The sequence below is a fragment of the Phyllobates terribilis genome, unplaced genomic scaffold, assembly GCF_046119375.1.
Source record: "Phyllobates terribilis strain yellow unplaced genomic scaffold, ASM4611937v1 Scaffold_2__4_contigs__length_985480577, whole genome shotgun sequence".
In the NCBI taxonomy this organism is placed as follows: domain Eukaryota; kingdom Metazoa; phylum Chordata; class Amphibia; order Anura; family Dendrobatidae; genus Phyllobates; species Phyllobates terribilis.
In genome coordinates this window covers 579,705,641-579,728,478 of record NW_027362762.1, presented here as the reverse complement: position 1 = coordinate 579,728,478, position 22,838 = coordinate 579,705,641, and positions in this window count along the sequence as shown.

The window sequence follows — 22,838 nt, the reverse complement described above, 5'->3', positions numbered from 1 at the left end:
TCCGGCTGCCTCGGGCCTCCTCTTGGTAAACTTGGCGCCAGTTTCCCTGACCCTATGTGGTGCCTTCCTAGCGGGTGTAGCGAGGGGCTGCGCCACATAAAATGTCACAGCCTCCGGTTTCTAGATGAGGGTCGTTTCCCGCCTCCACTAGTTTCGGGGACCGGTCTCCCCCTTTGGCCTGACCCCTCCACGCAGGTGGATTCGGGCGTGCGGTGGTGACTCGCTCGTCCGCACCCCTGGGATCCCTTCATTTCTCGTTCCTGGAGCCTTCTCCGCTCCTCTTCCTTCCTTCTCCCTCTTCCAGGCCTGGGACTCTGTTACTAGGCCCGCCTCCGGAGCAGAGCTCATGCAGAGCCCCTGCTCCCTGTCACTTCTGCTCAGACTTCTCTGCACTGAACTAAGATGGTGCCCACCTTTTATACTCCCTTCTCAATGCACCCAGGAACTGCTTCCTCCCTGCTCCTGCACTACAGGGTTCCCCTTCCTCGGTGTTCCCTCCCCCCACTCCAGCCAGGGACAGGGACTCTCGTGCCCATCTCAGGGGCATATTGGTCGCCCTGCCCCACGGCAATGTGGTGTAATGCATGCAGGTGTCGGGGTCTTGATCCACACTCCATCCTTACCTGAGAGTGAGATATCACACCTCTGGGTGAGGTGCAATACCTCTGTAGCAACCGAGCCCTCGGGGTGCTACAGTTCCATTTATCTTCAGCCTAGGTGACGTATTGCAATACAGGGCCATGATTTTGACTATAAAAGGGTCCCCTAGACCCCTACCCCAAGCTTTTTAAGAGAATAATATATGGTGTGCCAGGAGACTCTATGGAATGCTTTCTCAGCATCCAACGAGAGTATCTAATTACAAATTTTTAACTGCATCTAGCCCAGGAAATACTTTGTGCCTAGTAGTAGTGTCTGCTAGTCAGCGGATTATCCCAGCTGTTAAGCAAGCTACACCACCTGTAGTTTCGACACTTAATTTTTTCAAAGGAAATGCTTCGGGACCCCGGGATACTCAGTGAAGAGCATCAGGAGGCACCCTAAGGCATAGGGGCTGGGACTGGCGGTAGGACGCCTTGCGGTGGACCGCCGAGCTCGATCCATATAAAAGCTTTTTAACTGCTGCAGCTTTAGTGGACGCTACTCGAGCTGGAATTACGCGGCTGCTGGCATGAGACTTGCCCTCCAATAGATCCTTGTAAAAGGATTTAAAGTGTATTTATTCAAATTAGAGAGACAATTTAAAATAAAAAGCTTAGACCTGCCTCCACCACAGGGGGGCTCGCTCGACCCACCAGCGGACAGGCACCAGTATTGGGAGAGGGGGGCTGGCCATCAGGGTCCACCGCAGCTCTGGCACAAACCCGGTGACACGGAGGTCGCACGGGCAGGATCGGACTGGCCGTGTCGGCTTCGCACTTTTTCGGTTTTAGAAGGGCATGACATGCCTATATCTGTGTCTCCCCCTCTTTTTACTCCTCCACCTCTTTTCTTTTCACATGACTATATGTACTTGTCACTTTTCCATGTGTTAGTTGTGTCTTCTGAGCAGTTTGTCAGCTTTTGGACACCTTTGAAGGTGTTTTCTATGTGTTTCTATGTGTTTTTGTATGCCTGCCATTGGTTTTAATGGTGTTTGAAGATGTTCGACGAACAGTTCGACGAACAGTTCGGCGAATACACGGGTGTTCGACGAACCGAACCGAACTCTAACACTATGGGGGTGGCTCAACACTACTCCTCACCCTGATGCTCCTTCCTCCCACCATGCCGAGTGTTGTCAGACAGCAACTGATCCCACACTTGGACACTCTGAAGAGCTGTTCACTGGTCCATTTCCATATTTATGCCCCTCGCCTGCTCCTCTTGAAGTGGTGAAAGAGGAGATCCCATGTAGAGATGCCCAAATATTTGAACAGCCATGGGCAGAGGAAGTCGACGCTGGCAATTTATCACAAGAGGTGGACGATGACGAGACACAATTGCCACGAAGTGAGGAGGAGGATCGTGGTGCGCAAGTGGAAGAGGAGGAGGTGGTGGATGATCTAGTAACTGACCCAACGTGGCAGAAGGACACGCAGAGCGAGGCCAGCAGCATACAGGGGGAGGGAGGCAGAATACCCCAACAGGCAGGGAGAAGCATGTGGTGGCCGCACACAGAAGGTGGGCAACAGTTCCCCCTAACACCAACACGAGGGACGTTACCCGTACAACCAGTAGGTCTTCCAGAGTCTGGAATTTTTTTAAAGACTCTGCTGATAACCCCAAAAAGGCCATTTGTACCACCTGCCATGCCAGCATCAGCAGGGGTGACAAAACTACCAGCCTGGGTCCACGACCAGTGTCAGTGGGTGTCACCACTGCTTCTTCAGCTATTGTGCGTGTAATAGAACCCGCTGTTGTGCGTGCAAGGCAATCCCCTGTCCATATTGCATGCAAAGATGCCCCCTCCTCTCAATCTTCACTTGTTATGGCAGTTTCTCAAGAAACAGCATCAACGTCCACATCCCACAGCAGCGTTCAATTGTCCATATCCCAGACCTTTGAACAAAAGCGCAAATTCGCAGCTAACGCCCCACAGGCGACAGTCCTAAATTCGCACATTTCACGATTGCTTGCATTGGAAATGCTGCCTTTTAGGCTGATGGAGACGTAATCCTTCCACAATCTTATGGCGGTGGCCGTCCCTCAGTACTCGGTCCCCAGCCGACACTATTTTGCCCGGTGTGCCATCCCCGCACTACACAAGCACGTGTCCCAAAACATCTGCCATGCCCTCAACAACGCAGTTGCTGGGAGAGTCCACCTGACAACGGACACGTGGACAAGTGCTTGTGGCCAGGGACAGCACATCTCCCTGACGGCACACTGGGTAAACAAAGTGGAAGCCGGGACCCAGTCGGACATTGGGATGGAACACATCCTCCCCACACCGAGGATTGCGGACCCTATGTCAGTCAGAGTTGCCCCCACAGTGTACAGCTCCTGCGCATCCTCCTCCTCCTCATGTTCAGCCTCCATCTCAGATATCACCACATCAGTTACAAGCTGGAAGCACTGCAGTACTGCCTCAGCCAAGCGGCAACAGGCTGTGCTGAAACTCATAAGCTTAGGTGATAAACCTCACACTGCTTGTGAGTTGTGGACAGCTGTGAAAGCAGGCAGATCTGTGGCTGAGACCGCTGAACCTACATCGAGGCATGGTTGTGTGTGACAATGGCCGTAACCTGGTGGCGGCTCTGAGGCGAGGAGAGATCACATACGTACCATGCCTGGCTCATGTGCTTAACCTCGTGGTTCAGCGGTTTCTTAAATCGTACCCCGAGTTGTCAGATCTGCTCGTCAAAGTACGCCGCCTGTCAGCTCATTTTCGGAAGTCGGCTACAGCTTCCACCGCCCTTGCTGTGTTGCAGCAGCATTTGCAGCTTCCGGCACACCGACTGGTGTGTGATGTCCCCACACATTGGAACTCTACCCTCCACATGCTGCAAAGGATTTGTGAGCAGAAGAGAGCAGTTGTGGAGTACCAGCTGTAACAAGGCTGTCGATATTCAGGTCAGACTCCACACATAAGACCTCAGGAGTGGACCTGGATGTCTGACGTATGTACCATCCTGACAAACTTGGAGGAGTCCACCAAGATGGTGAGTGGCGATGACGCCATCATTAGCGTCAGCATCCCACTTGTTTGTCTTTTGCAATGCTCTCTGCAGAGAATTAAAGAGGAGGCATTGCAGCCAGAGTATGATGAGATGGATCAAGAAGCTGTAATGGGCGATTACACACAGCCCAGCCTCATCTCATTCCAACGAGCACTGGGGGACAATGAGGGAGAGGAGGAGGAGGAGGAAGAACAGGAGCTGGTATCATGCGCTGTAGACGGTAGTACCTGTACAACTGTCATATAGTCAGTTCAGCGTGGGTGAACTGACTATATGACAGCTGAGGACAGGGGGGAGGAGGAGGAGAGTATGGTCAGTCGTCATCTGGGTGACGACACGGAAGTTTTGCCCGTTACCAGTCTGGCACGCATGACTGACTTTATGTTATGCTGCCTTAACCGTGACCCTCACGTTGTCAAAATGTTGGGTGACAGTCATTACTGGTTGGTGACACTTTTAGACCCCCGCTACAAGGAGAACTTTCACTCGCTTATTCCTGAGGTGGAGAGGTCTACAAAAATGTGGCAGTACCAGAAGGCCATTGCTGCAGAACTGTTAAAAAAATTCCCATCTGAACACGCTAGCGGCAGAGGTCACAGTACGTTGACCAACCAAGGCGTACAGGCAAGAGAGACGCAACTCCAATCCAGCAGAGGCAGGGGAACACTGTCAACATTCTGGGACAGTTTTCTGAGACCCGCCCAGCTTACAGGCCCTGAGGCACGGGGTACTCTCACAAGGAGTGGAAAGTTTCAAAAGATGGTGAGGGAGTACTATGCCGACCGCACCAGCGTCCTCCATGATTCCTCTGTGCCTTTTAATTATTGGGTATCCAAGCTGGATACTTGGAATGAACTCGCTCTGTACGCCTTGGAGGTCCTGGCCTGCCCTGCCGCTAGCGTGTTATCGGAGCGTGTTTTTAGTGCCGCTGGGGGAATTATAACTGATAAGCGCACTCGCCTGTCAACTGACAATGCTGACAAACTGACCCTTATCAAAATGAACAAGGGCTGGATTGGGCCAGACTTCTCATCACCACCAAATGACAGCAGAGTAACATAAAGTCAAATCCACTGTGTTATTTCGGGAGGTGCATTCCCATGCACCGCTTCACACCCACACATGGGTATATGCTTCCTCATTTCGGCTGTATTTTGCTCTTCTCCTTATCCTCAGCCTCCACCACCACTATACCAACAGGGTGACCGTGGTCCATGTTGCCAGCATTGCAAGTTCCTCCGTCCTAATTTTTGGCAGCTTTTGCTTGGAAGGCATAGGCAAAGACTATGGGAGACCCACTCCCCAATAGTGGTAATAATGTTTTTAATATGCTGTACTGCATGGCTCTTGTTTGCCAGCATTGCAAGTTCCTCCGTCCTAATTTTTGGCAGCTTTTGCTTGGAAGGCATAGGCAAAGACTATTCCCATTATTGGGGAGTGGGTCTCCCATAATGTTTTTAATATGCTGTACTGCATGGCTCTTGTAAGGGGCATGAAAACCGACTTGTTAAGCTACTCTAAACTCCACGTCTCTTCCAAGCGGCATTAAAACCGTCTTGTTAAGCTACTGCGACCTCCACCACTTTTCAAAGGGGCATTGATATTGTCTTTTTATTCCACTGCGACCTCCACCATTCTTCCAAGGGGCATTAAAACCGTCTTGTTAAGCTACTGCGACCTCCACGTCTCTTCCAAGGGGCATTAAAGCCGTCTTGTTAAGCTACTGCGACCTCCACCACTTTTTCAAGGGGCATTAAAACCGTCTTGTTAAGCTACTGCGACCTCCACCACTTTTACAAGGGGCATTAAAACCGTCTTGTTAAGCTACTGCGACCTCCACGTCTCTTCCAAGGGGCATTAAAGCAGTCTTGTTAAGCTACTGCGACCTCCACCACTTTTTCAAGGGGCATTAAAACTGTCTTGTTAAGCTACTGTGACCTCCACCACTTTTCCAAGGGGCATTAAAACCGTCTTGTTAAGCTACTGCGACCTCCACCACTTTTCCAAGGGGCATTAAAACCGTCTTGTTAAGCTACTGCGACCTCCACGTCTCTTCCCAGGGGCATTAAAACTGTCTTGTTAAGCTACTGTGACCTCCATGTCTCTTCCAAGGGGCATTAAAACCGTCTTTTTAAGCTACTGTGACCTCCACCACTTTTCCAAGGGGCATTAAAACCGTCTTGTTAAGCTACTGCGACCTCCACGTCTCTTCCAAAGGGCATTAAAACCGTCTTGTTAATAGAGATGAGCGTTGTTCTACTCGAACTGTTCGCCAATCTCAAATTCGAGCTGTTTTGGGCGGTGTTCGAGCCGTTCGGCGAACACGAACAATTTGAGAAAAATTCGGCTGTTCGAGGTTATGTTCGATAACTGTTTGTGCACCAAAATCATAACTGGATTTTTTCTCAGTAATGATGAAAATTAATGTTAATACGCAGTTTGAGTGTACAGCGGGGTGGGGGGAGGGGCAGGGGATGGATCTCTGCAGGAACAATGAAGATCTCCATTTTTTTTTTCTCTTTCCCGCATTTACAGTGGGGAGGTGCAATCTGTCAGCCTATCAGCAGCGCACACACGGAGCGAAGTGCTTTTTTTCACACAAGCAAGGGCATGTGTCATTGGCAGTGTATGTCACATGTCCTTGCCCTATAAGACCAAGCCATTTTCCCCGTCGCCACCATTTTCTCACTGCTGCAGCTGCGTGTTAGACGGCACCGCTGTTGCTGTGTGCGCTATACCTTGTTAATTTCAAGCCAATTTTCGCACAAATAAACAGATAGCTTGGGAGTAGGGAATAGTTGTGATTGCAGTCCTTTTAAGGACTAGGTTACAGCATTTCCTACAACTTTTATCAGGCAGGTCTGTGCTCTTAAATAGATAGATTGTGGGAGTAAAGACTAATTGTAATTGGAGTCCTTTTCAGGACTAGGTTACATCAGTTCCTATCAGTTTTTGCCAGGCAGGTCTGTGCCAGTGCTGTGCAAGTTTTTTTCACAGCATTTGGCTGAATCTAGCAAAGCTAATCCTTTTTGGCCTATTGCAGAGTGTGTTAATCAGTGGAGTAGCCTATCTGTGTTGCAAGATATACCACCTGTGTATAGAATACCAATTTTTTTACTGCACCTAGTGAAGTAAAATCTTTTGGGCATAGCATCATTCTATTAGTCCATCTATACTGACCTCCATCAGGTTGCAAATTGAATATAATTTTTTTCTGCATCTAGCTCTGAAAAAATATTGGGCTTCTAGCTGTGTGTGGGACTTGTTGTATTAGTCCATCTATACTGACCTCCATCAGGTTGCAAACTGCATATATTTTTTTCTTCATCTACCTCTGAAAAAATATTGGGCTTCTAGCTGTGTGTGGGACTTGTTCTATTAATCCATCTATACAGACCTCCATCAGGTTGCAAACTGAATATATTTTTTTCTGCATCTACCTCTGAAAAAATATTGGGCTTCTAGCTGTGTGTGGGACTTGTTGTATTAGTCCATCTATACTGACCTCCATCAGGTTGCAAACTGAATATATTTTTTTCTGCATCTACCTCTGAAAAAATATTGGGCTTCTAGCTGTGTGTGGGACTTGTTGTATTAGTCCATCTATACAGACCTCCATCAGGTTGCAAACTGAATATATTTTTTTCTCCATCTACCTCTGAAAAAATATTGGGCTTCTAGCTGTGTGTGGGACTTGTTGTATTAGTCCATCTATACTGACCTCCATCAGGTTGCAAACTGAATATATTTTTTCTGCATCTACCTCTGAAAAAATATTGGGCTTCTAGCTCTGTGTGGGACTTGTTCTATTAATCCATCTATACAGACCTCCATCAGGTTCCAAACTGAATATATTTTTTTCTGCATCTACCTCTGAAAAAATATTGGGCTTCTAGCTGTGTGTGGGACTTGTTGTATTAGTCCATCTATACTGACCTCCATCAGGTTGCAAACTGAATATATTTTTTTCTGCATCTACCTCTGAAAAAATATTGGGCTTCTAGCTGTGTGTGGGACTTGTTCTATTAATCCATCTATACAGACCTCCATCAGGTTGCAAACTGAATATATTTTTTTCTGCATCTACCTCTGAAAAAATATTGGGCTTCTAGCTGTGTGTGGGACTTGTTGTATTAGTCCATCTATACTGACCTCCATCAGGTTGCAAACTGAATATATTTTTTTCTGCATCTACCTCTGAAAAAATATTGGGCTTCTAGCTGTGTGTGGGACTTGTTGTATTAGTCCATCTATACTGACCTCCATCAGGTTGCAAACTGAATATATTTTTTTCTGCGTCTACCTCTGAAAAAATATTGGGCTTCTAGCTGTGTGTGGGACTTGTTGTATTAGTCCATCTATACTGACCTCCATCAGGTTGCAAACTGCATATATTTTTTTCTTCATCTACCTTTGAAAAAATATTGGGCTTCTAGCTGTGTGTGGGACTTGTTCTATTAATCCATCTATACAGACCTCCATCAGGTTGCAAACTGAATATATTTTTTTCTGCATCTACCTCTGAAAAAATATTGGGCTTCTAGCTGTGTGTGGGACTTGTTGTATCAGTCCATCTATACTGACCTCCATCAGGTTGCAAACTGAATATATTTTTTTCTGCATCTACCTCTGAAAAAATATTGGGCTTCTAGCTGTGTGTGGGACTTGTTCTATTAATCCATCTATATAAACCTCCATCAGGTTGCAAACTGAATATATTTTTTTCTGCATCTACCTCTGAAAAAATATTGGGCTTCTAGCTGTGTGTGGGACTTGTTGTATTAGTCCATCTATACTGACCTCCATCAGGTTGCAAACTGAATATATTTTTTTCTGCATCTACCTCTGAAAAAATATTGGGCTTCTAGCTGTGTGTGGGACTTGTTGTATTAGTCCATCTATACTGACCTCCATCAGGTTGCAAACTGAATATATTTTTTTCTGCATCTACCTCTGAAAAAATATTGGGCTTCTAGCTGTGTGTGGGACTTGTTCTATTAATTCCTCTATACAGACCTCCATCAGGTTGCAAACTGAATATATTTTTTTCTGCGTCTACCTCTGAAAAAATATTGGGCTTCTAGCTGTGTGTGGGACTTGTTGTATTAGTCCATCTATATTGACCTCCATCAGGTTGCAAACTGAATATATTTTTTTCTGCATCTACCTCTGAAAAAATATTGGGCTTCTAGATGTGTGTGGGACTTGTTCTATTAATCCATGTTTACAGACCTCCATCAGGTTGCAAACTGAATATATTTTTTTCTGCATCTACCTCTGAAAAAATATTTGGCCTTCTAGCAGTGTGTGGGACTTTCTCTATTAGTCCATCTATACTGACCTCCATCAGGTTGCAAATTAAAAATAATTTTTATCTGCATCTAGCTCTGAAAAAATATTTGGCCTTCTAGCAGTGTGTGGGACTTTCTCTATTAGTCCATCTATACTGACCTCCATCAGATTGCAAATTATTATTATTATTATTATTTATTATTATAGCGCCATTTATTCCATGGCGCTTTACATGTGAAAAAGGGGGTATAATACAAGAACAATTTCAATAATCTTGAACACAATGTGACAGCGACTGGTACAGGCGGAGCGAGGACCCTGCCCGCATTAAAAATAATTTTTATCTGCATCTAGCTCTGAAAAAATATTTGGCCTTCTAGCAGTGTGTGGGACTTTCTCTATTAGTCCATCTATACTGACCTCCATCAGGTTGCAAATTGAATATAATTTTTTTCTGCATCTAACCCAGCCAATAGTTTTGGCCTAATACCACAGTTTGGCCACTCAGCTCTGCTCGGTTCCCATCCATTGTTTTTTTGTGCAAACAACTCCAGAGTTGTTAATTAGTTAACCACCAAAATGAGTGGAAAAAGGCCTGCTGCTGGTGGAAAGGGGAATAGGCGTGTTGGGAAGGGGAAAAAAGGTTGTGTCCGTGGGGTAGGTGTTAAAGCAACAGTAACATCTGCAGAAGAAAGACCATCTTCCAGCCAAACTAAAATGTCTACTTCTTTTAGCGGACAATGTGATAAGATCCCTTTCTTACGGCCACGCCAATCGCTACAAATTCCAGATGAGGCACAAAAACAGCAGGTGCTTCAACGGATATCAAGTTCCTCCACTGCTTCTGGCTCCTCAACCTCCTCTCGGTCTTCCACCTGCACCCAAAGCCTGTCTGGTCATGCCACAAGCTTTCTAACTGCGCAGAAGGGATCCTGCACACCTCCTTACTATGCTGGCAGTAGGGCTCAACGTCATCAGGCGGTTTTTGCATTGAAATGTCTGGGAAATGTGAGTCACACAGCTGAGGAGTTGTGGTCAGCTCTGGAGAACCAATTTCATGAATGGTTGTCTCCACTGGACCTGAAACCAGGGAAGGCCGTGTGCGACAATGCTGCAAGCCTGGGTGCGGCCCTTCGCCGGGGCAATGTCACACACGTGCCTTGTATGGCTCACGTGTTGAACCTGGTTGTCCAGCAATTTTTAGCCCACTATCCCAGACTAGATGGCCTTCTGCAGAGGGCACGGTCGCTGTGTGCTCACTTTCGCCGTTCGCATCCCGCAGCTCAGCGACTTACATCTCTACAGAAGTCGTTCGGCCTGCCACTTCACCGGCTAAAATGCGATGTGCCTACCCGGTGGAATTCAACTCTGCATATGTTGCAGCGACTGTGGCAGCACCGACAAGCCCTGGTGCAATACGTTCTGACGTATAGCCTGGGCCAACGAGATCCAGAGGTGGGGCAAATCACGCTGGAGGAGTGGTCTCAGATCAGGGACCTATGCACCCTTCTGCACAGTTTTGAAATGGCGACGAAGATGTTTAGTGCTGACGATGCCATTATCAGTATGACTATTCCGGTGATATACATGCTGGAGCACATGTTAAACAGAATTCGGAGTCAGGTGGTGGCACAAGAGGAGGTGGAGGAAGTAGAGGAGGAGGAGTTGTATGCGGAAAGGCTAACATCTGCAAGGTCCAGACGGTCGGCAGCACCAAGGCGGCAGGCATGTGAGGGTGGGGGAGATGGTTTTACCAGGGCGCATGGTAGCAGCCAAACTAGTGAGGAAGGTGCAGGAGCCCAGGAAGAAGTGGAGGACGAACTGATGGAAGACTCATCAGATGAGGGAGACCTTGATCACATTTCTGTTGTGCGAGGTTGGGGGGAGAGGACAGAGGAAGGAAGCATGATTGTTACCTCGCCACCAACACAACAGGGACTTGGTGCTCCTGGATGCGCAACACACATGAGTGCCTTCTTGCTGCACTACCTGCAACATGACCCTCGAATTGTGAGAATTAGAAATAATCCTGACTACTGGGTTGCCACACTGTTAGATCCCCGGTACAAAAGTAAATTTGCAGAAATTATTCCTGCCATAGAAAGGGATGCACGCATGCAGGAGTATCAGCAGAGACTGTTGCAGAATCTTACATGTGCTTTTCCACAAAATACCAGTGGTGCACGTAGTGAATCTCACAGTTCCAACTTGCCAACCGTGGGACCGTCAAGTGTTCAGCACTCAAACCGTAACAGAACCACAGTATCTGCTGGTAACATCAATTTTGCGGAATCATTTCACCACTTTTTTAGCCCATCCTTTGCAAGGCCACAGGAGACAAGAAGTCTGACACATAGTCAACGCCTAGAGACAATGGTACAGGAGTATCTCCAAGTAAACATTGAAGCCACGACTGTGTCACTGGACCCTTGCTCTTTTTGGGCTTCCAATCTGGATAAATGGCCGGAGCTAGCCACTTACGCCTTGGAGATCTTGTCATGCCCCGCAGCCAGCGTTCTGTCTGAACGTGTGTTCAGCGCTGCTGGTGGTGTGCTGACAGATAAGCGCACGCGGCTCTCCACTGATAATGTAGACAGACTCACGTTCATAAAGATGAACAAATCATGGATCCGAAACGACTTTTCTACCCCTGTGTCATACTGGGGAGAGTAAAAGCTTGATGATTGGTTAAAATCACCCTACCAACCATTTTAAGCTTTCAAATTACTAATCATGTTTATCTGTATCTTGGCTGGAAAATAATTTGGGCTTTGTAGCAGTGTGCAGCACTGATTCTATTAGGCCATCTATAATAAGCTCCACCAGATTTAAAATTACTAATCATGTTTATCTGTATCTTGACTGGAAAATAATTTGGGCTTTGTAGCAGTGTGCAGCACTGATCCTATTAGGCCATCTATACTAAAGCTTCACCAGATTTAAAATTAATAATAATTTTTAGCTGCATCTAGCCCGGAAAATAATTTTGGGGCTCCAAGATGCGCAAGACACATAAGTGCCTTCTTGCTGCACTACCTGCAGCATGACCCTCATATTGTCAGAATTCGAAGTAATCATGACTACTGGGTTGCCACACTCTTAGATCCCCCAAACTTTTCGATCAACCTTTTCATTTTAATAAAGACAAAAAAAATGGTCATTTTTGAAATTATAAGCATTAGCAGGTTGTTAGAAACTGAAATCAAACAGTTTTCAACTCAAAACTTTATTCTAGGTGATGTTACATTTTCACATAGGACCCCTTGTTCGAAAGGAGCTTCTGAACTCTCTCGTCCATTGAATTTGTCAGGTTTTGGATGGTTTCTGCTTCAATTGTTTTGCATGAGGACAGAATACCCTCCCAGAGCTGTTGCTTAGATGTGAACTGCCTCCCGCCATCATAGACACTCCTTTTAATTATGCTCCAAAGGTTCTGAATGGGGTAGAGGTCAGGGGAGCATGGGGGTCACCCCATAAGTTTATCCCCTTTTATGCCCATATCAGCCAGAGATGCAGATGTTTTTCGTGCAGCATGAGATGGTGCATTATCATGCAGAAAAATGATCTTGCTGTGAAATACACGGTTCTTCTTCTTGAACCATGGCAGGAAGTGCTGTTTGAGAAAATCCACATACATTATGGAGTTCATCTTTAGCGCCTTCAGGGATCCTAAAGGGGCCGACAATCTCTCTCCCCATGATTCCAGCCCAAAACATTACTCCACCTCCTCCTTGTTGGCGCTGTAGCCGTGTTTGCGTGGGGTGTCCATCAACCAGCCATCCTCCACTCCATCCATCTGGACCATCGAGCGCTGCACGGCACTCATCCGTGAACAAAACAGTTTTGAAATCAGTCTTCATGTAATGTTTGGCCCACTGGAGTCGTTTCTGCTTGTGTGAAGTGGATAGAGGAGGTCGACAGGATGGCGTATGCACAGCTGCAAACCTCTGAAGGACCCTGCAACTTGTTGTTCGGGGGACGTTGGAGGCACCAGCAGCTTCAAAAACTTGTCTGCTGCTATGACAAGGCTTTTTTGCCGCTGCTCTTTCAACCTGACGTAATTGCCTGTAGGAAAGAGTCCTCAATTTGCCCTTATCAGCACGCACACGTGTGTACTGTGAATCAGCTACATACTTCTTGATTGCCAAGACACTTCATCCTGATCATCGCACAATGTTGATTGTAGTCATGCCTTGACCTAAACACTCCACAATTTGTTGCTTCTCAGCAGCCGACACATCCTTTTTCTTTCCCATTTTGGCAGAAAATGTAGGCTGCTTAATAATGTGAGACAGCCTTCTTAAGTAGTCTTGCCTTTCATTGGACACACCTGCCAAACTAATTAGCACAGGTGTCTGCAATTGCTTACAGTGATATAAACAGCCCTGACACACATCACCATCAATGAGTTTAACTGACAAACAAACAAATTCTTCCCTTATCACTCCTAAACACTTTTTGCATAATAATTTGGAACACAGTGTACATGTGCTTTTCCACAAAACACCAGTGGTTCACGTAGTGAATCTTACAGTTCTAACTTGCCAACCGTGGTCTGTATGGAGTTGTTCAATAAAGGGCCCAAAATTAAGATAACATAGATGGGAGAGGTCTCTATGAATAGGAATTCCTAAGTATTTGATACCCTGTGAGGGCCAGGCAAAGGGAAAGTTGGACTGGATGGAATCCTATATGGATTTGGGGAGGGAGACATCGAGGGCCTCAGACTTCGCTGCATTGATTTTAAAATTTGACCATGTAACAAAGTGATCTATTTCAGCCATAACAGCATGGATGGATATATGTGATTGAGTGATATATACTAGGACATCATCAGCAAATAGAGAGCACTTGTACTCGGTGCCTCCCACCTCAATCCACCTAATATTGGGGTTATGGCGAATTGATGAGAGCAGGTGCTCCGTCACTAGGATGTATAAGAGAGGGGACAGAGAACATCCCTGCCTTGTCCCATTGGTGATTGTGTGATTGTGAAAGGTAATGAAAATGTTCTGTTGCACCCCCTGGGCCTTGGGACACCCGGAGCCGGACCCTTTTTGGTGGATGCTGGTGGTTGTAGTCTCCGTGGCGGCAACCCGGTTCCGTGGCTCAGGGCGGTCAAACCAGTGGCGGAACTATTTATGTGGTTTTGATGTTTAAATGTCCGACTATGCCACCCGTGGATTGCGGTCAGAGTGGACCGCCGCTCCAGGGCAGACCGCTGAGGCTGGTGTTGTGGGTGCAGCAGAGCGTAGCATAACTCCCCACGGGAGGAGTATAGCCTCAGGGCAGTGTATGCGGAGGATGGGGGTGATGGTGCAGGGCAGCAGCAGTAATGACACGGAGTCAGTGATGCAGTCCAGGGCCTTTACTCACAGTTCTTATTATCCAGACCACGTCTGCAGGTAACGGCTGCCCACGTCATACTGTGCTCACCAGGTGAGGGGCTCAGACAACTCCCAGATAACTTTGGAGTGCTTCACAGGACCCCCTTTGTGTGTCCTTTGTCTGGCCTTTCTTACCAACCCTTCTGTCCGGCTGCCTCGGGCCTCCTCTTGGTAAACTTGGCGCCAGTTTCCCTGACCCTATGTGGTGCCTTCCTAGCAGGTGTAGCGAGGGGCTGCGCCACATAAAATGTCACAGCCTCCTGTTTCTAGCTGAGGGTCGTTTCCTGCCTCCACTAGTTTCGGGGACCGGTCTCCCCCTTTGGCCTGACCCCTCCACGCAGGTGGATTCGGGCGTGCGGTGGCGACTCGCCCGTCCGCACCCCTGAGATCCCTTCGTTCCTTGTTCCTGGAGCCTTCTCCGCTCCTCTTCCTTCCTCCTCCCTCTTCCAGGCCTGGGCCTCTGTTACTAGGCCCGCCTCCGGAGCAGAGCTCATGCAGAGCCCCTGCTCCCTGCCACTTCTGCTCAGACTTCTCTGCACTGAACTAAAATGGTGCCCACCTTTTATACTCCCTTCTCAATGCACCCAGGAACTGCTTCCTCCCTGCTTCTGCACTACAGGGTTCCCCTTCCTCAATGTTCCCTCCCCCCACTCCAGCCAGGGACAGGGACTGTCGTGCCCATCTCAGGGGCATATTGGTCGCCCTGCCCCACGGCAATGTGGTGTAATGCATGCAGGTGTCGGGTCCTGATCCACACTACATCCTTACCTGAGAGTGAGATATCACACCTCTGGGTGAGGTGCAATACCTCTGTAGCAACCGAGCCCTCAGGGTGCTACAGTTCCATTTATCTTCAGCCTAGGTGACGTATTGCGATACAGGGCCGTGATTTTGGCTATAAAAGGGTCCCCTAGACCCCTACCCCAAGAGAATCATATATGGCGTGCCAGGAGACTCTATGGAATGCTTTCTCAGCATCCAACGAGAGTATCTAATTACAAATTTTTAACTGCATCTAGCCCAGGAAATACTTTGTGCCTAGTAGCAGGGTCTGCTAGTCAGCGGATTATCCCGGCTGTTAAGCAAGCTACACCACCTGTAGTTTGGACACTTAATTTTTTCAAAGGAAATGCTTCGGGACCACGGGATACTCAGTGAAGAGCATCAGGAGGCACCCCAAGGCATAGGGGCTGGGACTGGCAGTAGGATGCCTTGCGGTGGACAGCCGAGCTCGATCCTTATAAAAGCTTTTTAACTGCAGCAGCTTTAGTGGACGCTACTGGAGCTGGAATTACGCGGCTGCTGGCATGAGACTTGCCCTCCAATAGATCCTTGTAAATGGATTTAAAGTGTATTTATTCAAATTAGAGAGACAATTTAAATTAAAAAGCTTAGAGCTGCCTCCACCACAGGGGGGCTCGCTCGACCCACCAGCGGACAGGCACCAGTATTGGGAGAGGGGGGCTGGCCGTCAGGGTTCACCGCGGCTCTGGCACAAACCCGGCGACACGGAGGTGGCACGGGCAGGAGCGGACTGAACGTGTCGGCTTCTCACTTTTTGGATTTTAGAAGGGCATGACATGCCTATATCTGTGTCTCCCCCTCCTTTCACTCCTCCACCTCTTTTCTTTTCGCATGACTATATGTACTTGTCACTTTTCCATGTGTTAGTTGTGTCTTCTGAGCAGTTTGTCAGCTTTTGGACACCTTTGAAGGTGTTTTCTATGTGTTTCTATGTGTTTTTGTTTGCCTGCCATTGGTTTTAACGGTGTTCGAAGGTGTTCGACGAACAGTTCGACGAACAGTTCGGCGAACACACGGGTGTTCGACGAACCGAACCGAACTCGAACACTACGGGGGTGGCTCAACACTACTTGTTAAGCTACTGCGACCTCCACCACTTTTCCAAGGGGCATTAAAACCGTCTTGTTAAGCTACTGCGACCTCCATGTCTCTTCCAAGGGGCATTAAAACTGTCTTGTTAAGCTACTGCGACCTCCACCACTTTTCCAAGGGGCATTGATATTGTCTTTTTATTCCACTGCGACCTCCACCATTCTTCCAAGGGGCATTAAAACCATCTTGCTAAGCTACTGCGACCTCCACGTCTCTTCCAAGGGGCATTAAAACTGTCTTGTTAAACCACTCTGAACTTCACAGCTCTTCCAAGGGGCATTGAAATGTTGTTTTTAATTAACTCTAACCTCCACGACTCTTCCAATGGGCAATGCATTTCCTCCTAATTTTAATCAGCTTTTGCTTTTCAATGAATAGGCAAACACTAAGGGAGACCCACTCCCCAATAATGGGTAGAAGGTTTTTAGTATGCTGTAATCCACGTCTGTTTCAAGGGGCATTGCAGTTCCTCATAATTTTTGGAAAGCCTTCCATTCACTGCTTAGGCCAACAGTGCACAGGAGACCCAGTTGCTATAAATGGAAAAAACGGTTTCGTTAAGGCCCTCTGACCTCCATGTCACTTCCAAGGGGCATTGGAGTGCCTCAAAATTTTTGGTAGGCATTGCACTCACTGTATGCCCTATAACTGTGTAGCCGAACCGCTCCTTTTCGTACAGAAACATATCCTACAAGACGTGTGGCTGACTGGCCTGATATTGATGTGAATGGTCCCTGTTCCTCCTGCTCTTTCTCCTTTGCCACCACCTCATCCATCATTCATCACCTGAAGCTTTGTTTTAACGGGAGTCATAGAACTTGGATAGTAGCAGGAAAACATCCAGCAATCCTCGGAGGAGGTAGGATATGCGCCAAAACGCTGACCACCTCAGGCCTAGTCGCTACTACATACATGTGCTTGCATTCCAAGAAAACAAAGCAGATGCTAACTTCTATCATCATCATCATGCTCCTCACCTTGGCACTCTCAACTCCCCTGATGGAGAAGCCAGGGCCCACCGGAGGAGTCTGGTTCTCTGGTGGGCTCGTCCAATGCTGCCCTAAAGCAGGCTAGGCTAAGAAAAGTGTGGAGGAAGTTCCCAGGAGAAATAGGGGCTGCTGGGGACCGTTTATGGACACCCGGCCGCCCCCAGGTGGCTGGGGACCGTGTGTTGGCACCCGGCCGCGGGGCGGCTGGGGACTGAGTATGGACACCCAGCCGCCCCCTGGCGGCTGGGGACCGAGCGTGGACACCTGGCCGCCGGGCGGCTGGGGACTGGGTATGGATACCAGGCCGCCGTCGCAGCCATGACATGGTGGCCGGCGTCTGCCTCCACATGCCTAAAAGGCCCAATTTCAACTGCAAGCAAGCTAGCAGTATGGTATTGCAACCTGGGGGTGGGTGGGTGGCAGGTTGCACACTTATGCTTGCATTCCAAGAAAACAAAGCAGATGCTAACTTCTATCATCATCATCATGCTCCTCACCTTGGCACTCTCAACTCCTCTGATGGAGAAGCCAGGGCCCACCAGAGGAGTCTGGTTCTCTGGTGGGCTTGTCCAATGCTACCCTAAAGCAGGCCAGGCTAAGAAAAGTGTGGGGGAAGTTCCCAGGAGAAATAGGGGTGGCTGGGGACCATTTATGGACACCCGGCCGCCCCCAGGCGGCTGGGTACCGTGTGGGGACACCCGGCCGCGGGGCGGCTGGGGACCGAGTATGGACACCCGTCCGCCCCCTGGCGGCTGGGGACCGAGCGTGGACTCTCGGCCGCCGGGCGACTGGGGACTGAGTATGAATACCTCGCTGCCGAAGCAGCCATGAGGTAGTGGCCAGCTTCGGCCTCCTCCAAACTAAAAGGCCCTATTTCAAGTGCAAGCTAGCAGTATGGTATTGCAGCCAGGGGGTGGGTGGGTGGCAGGCTGCATACTTGCGCTTGCATTGCAAGGAATGGGGGAGGTACAATTGAACACTGCCCTGGGACAAGGACTTGCACGGGGATAGTTGCAAGTCTGCATCTTCTGATGCGGCAAGGATCACTTCTGATGGGAACACTTTTAGGCAGTGACCTGGGTGTCGGAGATGTTTCCAGGGGTCTTCCCCATGCTGTTCCCATGTCTTTTCAGCACTGTATGCATGTGTCACACAGCACATGGCCAGATAAGATTGTAAAATGTTAAAATGACATTTCCCGGTGAATACATTTGTCACGGTTGAAAGCAATACAAAAGTGCAAAAATGCATAAAAAATGCTACTTGTGAACATAGCCCAAGGTGTGGAGGAGTATTTTTGTTTTTGGTCATTTATTTTACCTTATACACAAGTCTTTACACTGGAAAGGAAGTTAACATATTTCACAGGAAAACCGTTTCAGTTTCGTTTTTGAACGTTTTATTGTGGTTTAATACCTCTGACCACGTTGTTGACAGCAGTGACCTGGGGGTCAGAAATTCATCCTGGGGCGATCCCCATGCTGTAACCATGTCATTTGAACACTGTCACTATCGTTTTGGGCACTTTTTAGGCTTTCTACAAACTGCCGGGGGTGCTGCCGCAAAAATGCTCAGGTCTCCCATAGACTAACATTGGGCTCGTTGCTCGGGTCGAGCACCCGAGTATCACGGTGAGCTCGGCCCGAGCTTCGAGCACCCAAGCATTTTAGTGCTCGCTCAACACTAGTAGTAACTTTAAGGGTATGTGCACACGTTCAGGATTTGAAGCAGAAATTTTTTTAGCATTTTTGCCTCTCCCTGGCATGAAAAAACGCATGCAGAATTTATATGCGTTTTTGACTTGTTTTTACATGCGTTTTTTGTACATCAATGAATGCTTTTTGGAGCTAAATAAAGTTGGTGGCACATTGCTTAAGCCCTTAGATTACCATAAGATCTAAGGTGATGTCAAGGTGTCAATCAGACCTTTTCATGACCAAACTTTAATTAAAGTAAAGAAACACACAGACAGTGTAAACACTATATTTGAAATACAACACACTCATTCTTTAATCAAAATGAACCAATATACTCACCCCAGTTCTTATAGTAATCCAAGGGCTGAAGCCATGTCCCACCAACTTTATTTAGCTCCAAAAAGCATTAATTGTTGTACAAAAACACTTAAAAAAACACATGTAAAAACGCGTCAAAAACGCATGTATATCCGCATGCGTTTTTTTGTGCAAGGGAGAGGCAAAAACGCTCAGGAAATTTCTGTTTCAAATCCTGAACGTGTGCATATACCTTAAACCATGGCCATTTAGGTTTTAATTACATTTTGTTGTACATAAAATAACCATTTATCTTCCAGTATGATGCTCTCATAATGATTTCTTCTACTTTAATTATAGATTGTAGTATCAGCGTCTCTGACCCCTGAAAGGCAGAGACGCCGTCCCTCTTACCCGAGCACTGTGCTTAGGGCGCGCCCGCTGCCTCCCTTTTAAAGGGGCCACGCACGCCGTCTTAAGGAGTCCCCAGCCAATGGCCGGAGGACCTCTCATATAAAAGGCACCTCCTCCAAAATGAATGTGCCCGTGCAAGGTTGTAGCTTTGTGTCCTAAACTCTGCTTCAGCCCTCAGGCCCCGCTGCTAGTCTGACTACCAGTCCAGTCCGCCAGCCTGACTACCAGTCCAGTCTGCCAGCCTGACTACCAGTTCAGTCCGCCAGTCTGACTACCAGTCCAGTCCACCAGCCTGACTACCAGTCCTGTCCGCCAGCCTGACTACCAGTCCTGTCCACCAGCCTGAATACCAGTCCTGTCCGCCAGCTTGACCACCAGTCCAGCCCGCCAGCCTGACTACCTGTCTCCGCCAGCCAAGTGTACTCTCCAGCCCGAAGGTCTGCCTACGATCCAAACCCGCCAGTCTGTCTATGGGCCTGGCTTACCTGCCTGGCTTACCTGCCTACCTGGAGAATGTACCAATTTCCTGCCGTGCCTATCTGTCAGCCTAACCGGAGGCTCCTGTAAGTTACCTGTCATGCCTACCCGGAGGCTCCTGCCAGTTACCCGTGGAAGTCACCTGCTCTCATACAAGGACAGGCCCAGAGTAGCACCTGGTCCCTCTGCTCTGTCCTTCCCTGGTTCATGGAGTCGATTGAGCCGCCGTGCGACCTTGGTCAGTCCGAGTTGATACCTAGTTACGCCCCTCTGGTCCCTCCTTGCACCGTAGCACAGAGGTTCCACCACCCGGATCCGTAACAGTTTGCACAGGCCATGGAACCCGGTGGCCCCCAGGCTCCTTCGCTTGCTGACCTGTACCAGGAGGTTTCTCGTCAGAGATCCCAACAGGAAACCATCCTGACCTACCTGCCGTCTGTCAACTCTCGCCTGGACACACTGTCTGTCCCACCTGTGTCCGCCTTGAGCCGAGCGACACCCGCTCTGGCGGTGCCGCTGCCTACCAATACCATGGCATCCAGCCTAGGACCCTGGCTTTCTGCGCCTCCTCGTTTTTGGAGGTGACCCTGTCTTATGTCGGGGTTTTCTGAACCAGTGCACGCGCACTTTGAACTTCTGGCACATTAGTTTCCCTCCGACCGGACCAAGGTGGCTATATTATCTCTAAGACAGGTCTACGGATGGACCCCGAGAAGGTCTCTGCCATCTTAAAGTGGCCCCGTCCGGAGGGGTTGAAGGAGATTCAGCGATTCCTGGGCTTCGCCAACAATTACCGTCTCTTCATCCCACATTTCTCTTCCCGGACTGCTCCCATCTCTGCGCTCACCCGAAAGGGAGCAAATCCTAAGGAATGGCCGTCCGAAGTAGAGGAGGCCTTCCTTTCCTTAAAACAAGCCTTCTCTTCTGCCCCAGTGCTGCACCGTCCGGATAGCAAAAAATAGTTCTTTCTGAAGGTTGATGCTTCCTCTTCTGGAGCCGGAGCGGTGCTCACCCAGAAATGGTAACAGAAATGGTAACCTGCGGCTTCTTCTCCAAGCTCTTCTCCTCATCCGAGCGCAACTACTCCATAGGAGACCGAGAACTGCTAGCCATCAAATTGGCGCTGGAGGAGTGGCATTACCTGCTCGAGGGGACTCTGCACCCGGTGGTCATCTATACTGACCACAAAAACCTGGCATATCTACAGAATGCCCAAAGACTCAATCCGCATCAGGCCCGGTAGTCTTTGTTCTTCTCCCGCTTCAACTTTACCCTACATTACCGCCCGACAGACAAGATAGTTAAAGCCGACTCCTTGCCCCGATCCTTCCTGTCTTCCAATCAAGAGGAGGAGCCTATGCATATCATTGATCCCTCCACAGTGAGGAATGTGGCCCTCTTGGACCTGTCTCGTCTCACACCCGGTAAGACGTTTGTAGCAGTTCCGGATCGTAAGAAGGTTCTTCACTGGGGTCATTCATCCAAACTAGCCGGCCATGCTGGCCAGAAGAAGACCTTCCTGCTCATTACCCGGCATTACTAGTGGCCTACCCTGCGCAAGGATGTGGTAGACTTCGTCACGGCCTGTTCGTCCTGTGCCCGCAACAAGGTTCTCAGACATCTTCCAGCCGGCCGCCTCCTGCCTCTTCCCGTACCTGCTGCCCCGTGGCAACACATTGCTATGGACTTTATTACTGATCTCCCTGTTTCTGCTGGTTGGTTGCCGGTCATTTGGGTGGTCACTGAAAGCTTTTATAAAATGGCCCACTTCATCCCTCTGCCTGGTCTCCCATCTGCATCTGTGCTGGCTAAGGACTTCATCCATCACATCTTTCGTCTCCACGGCCTGCCCCTCCACATTGTGTCTGATCGAGGGGTCCAGTTCACTTCGTGTTTCTGGAGAGCTACGTGTAAGCTGCTGGATGTCACCCTGGATTTCTCCTCTGCTTACCATCCGCAGTCCAATGGCCAAGTGGAACGTATCAACCAGATCCTTACCAGCTTCCTCCGGCACTTCGTTAACGCTCACCATACCAAATGGGTGGAGCTCCTACCATGGGCCGAGTTCTCCTTTAACATCCATGAGAGCGAATCTTCTTCCAAGTCCCCATTCTTTTTGGTCTACGGTCAACATCTCCAGTTTCCGTTTCCCGTCTCTGCTCCAGTGGACAACCCTGCCGCGGAGTCTCTGGTCAGCGAAGTTTCCACCATTTGGGAAGACACTAGGTCCGCACTTCTTCAATCCTCGGAGCGGATGAAGAAACATGCTGATAAGAGACGTCTGGACCCTCCTTAATTCCGTCCGGGAGACAAGGTTTGGCTCTCCTCCAAACATGTTCGTCTCAAAATACCCTCCTATAAGTTGGGTCCACGGTTCATCGGTTCATTTGAAGTCCTCAAGCAAATCAACCCAGTAGCCTACAAGTTAAAACTCCCGGCCACCTTATGGATTCCCAACTCCTTCCACGTATTTCTCCTCAAACTAGTTGTGCTTAATTCTTTTTCCGACAATCCAGGTTCCTCCCCAGCTCCAGTCTCCGCTGATGACGTCTATGAGGTAGAGAACATTCTGGCCACAAAGAGGGTAAGAGGAAAAACCTTTTTTCTGGTGGATTGGAAGGGGTTTGGCCCAGAGGAGAGAACTTGGGAACCCAGGGAGAACATCCACGCCCCGCTTCTCCTTAAAAAATTTCTTTCAGGCCTAAAAAAGTGGGGACGTAAAGGGGG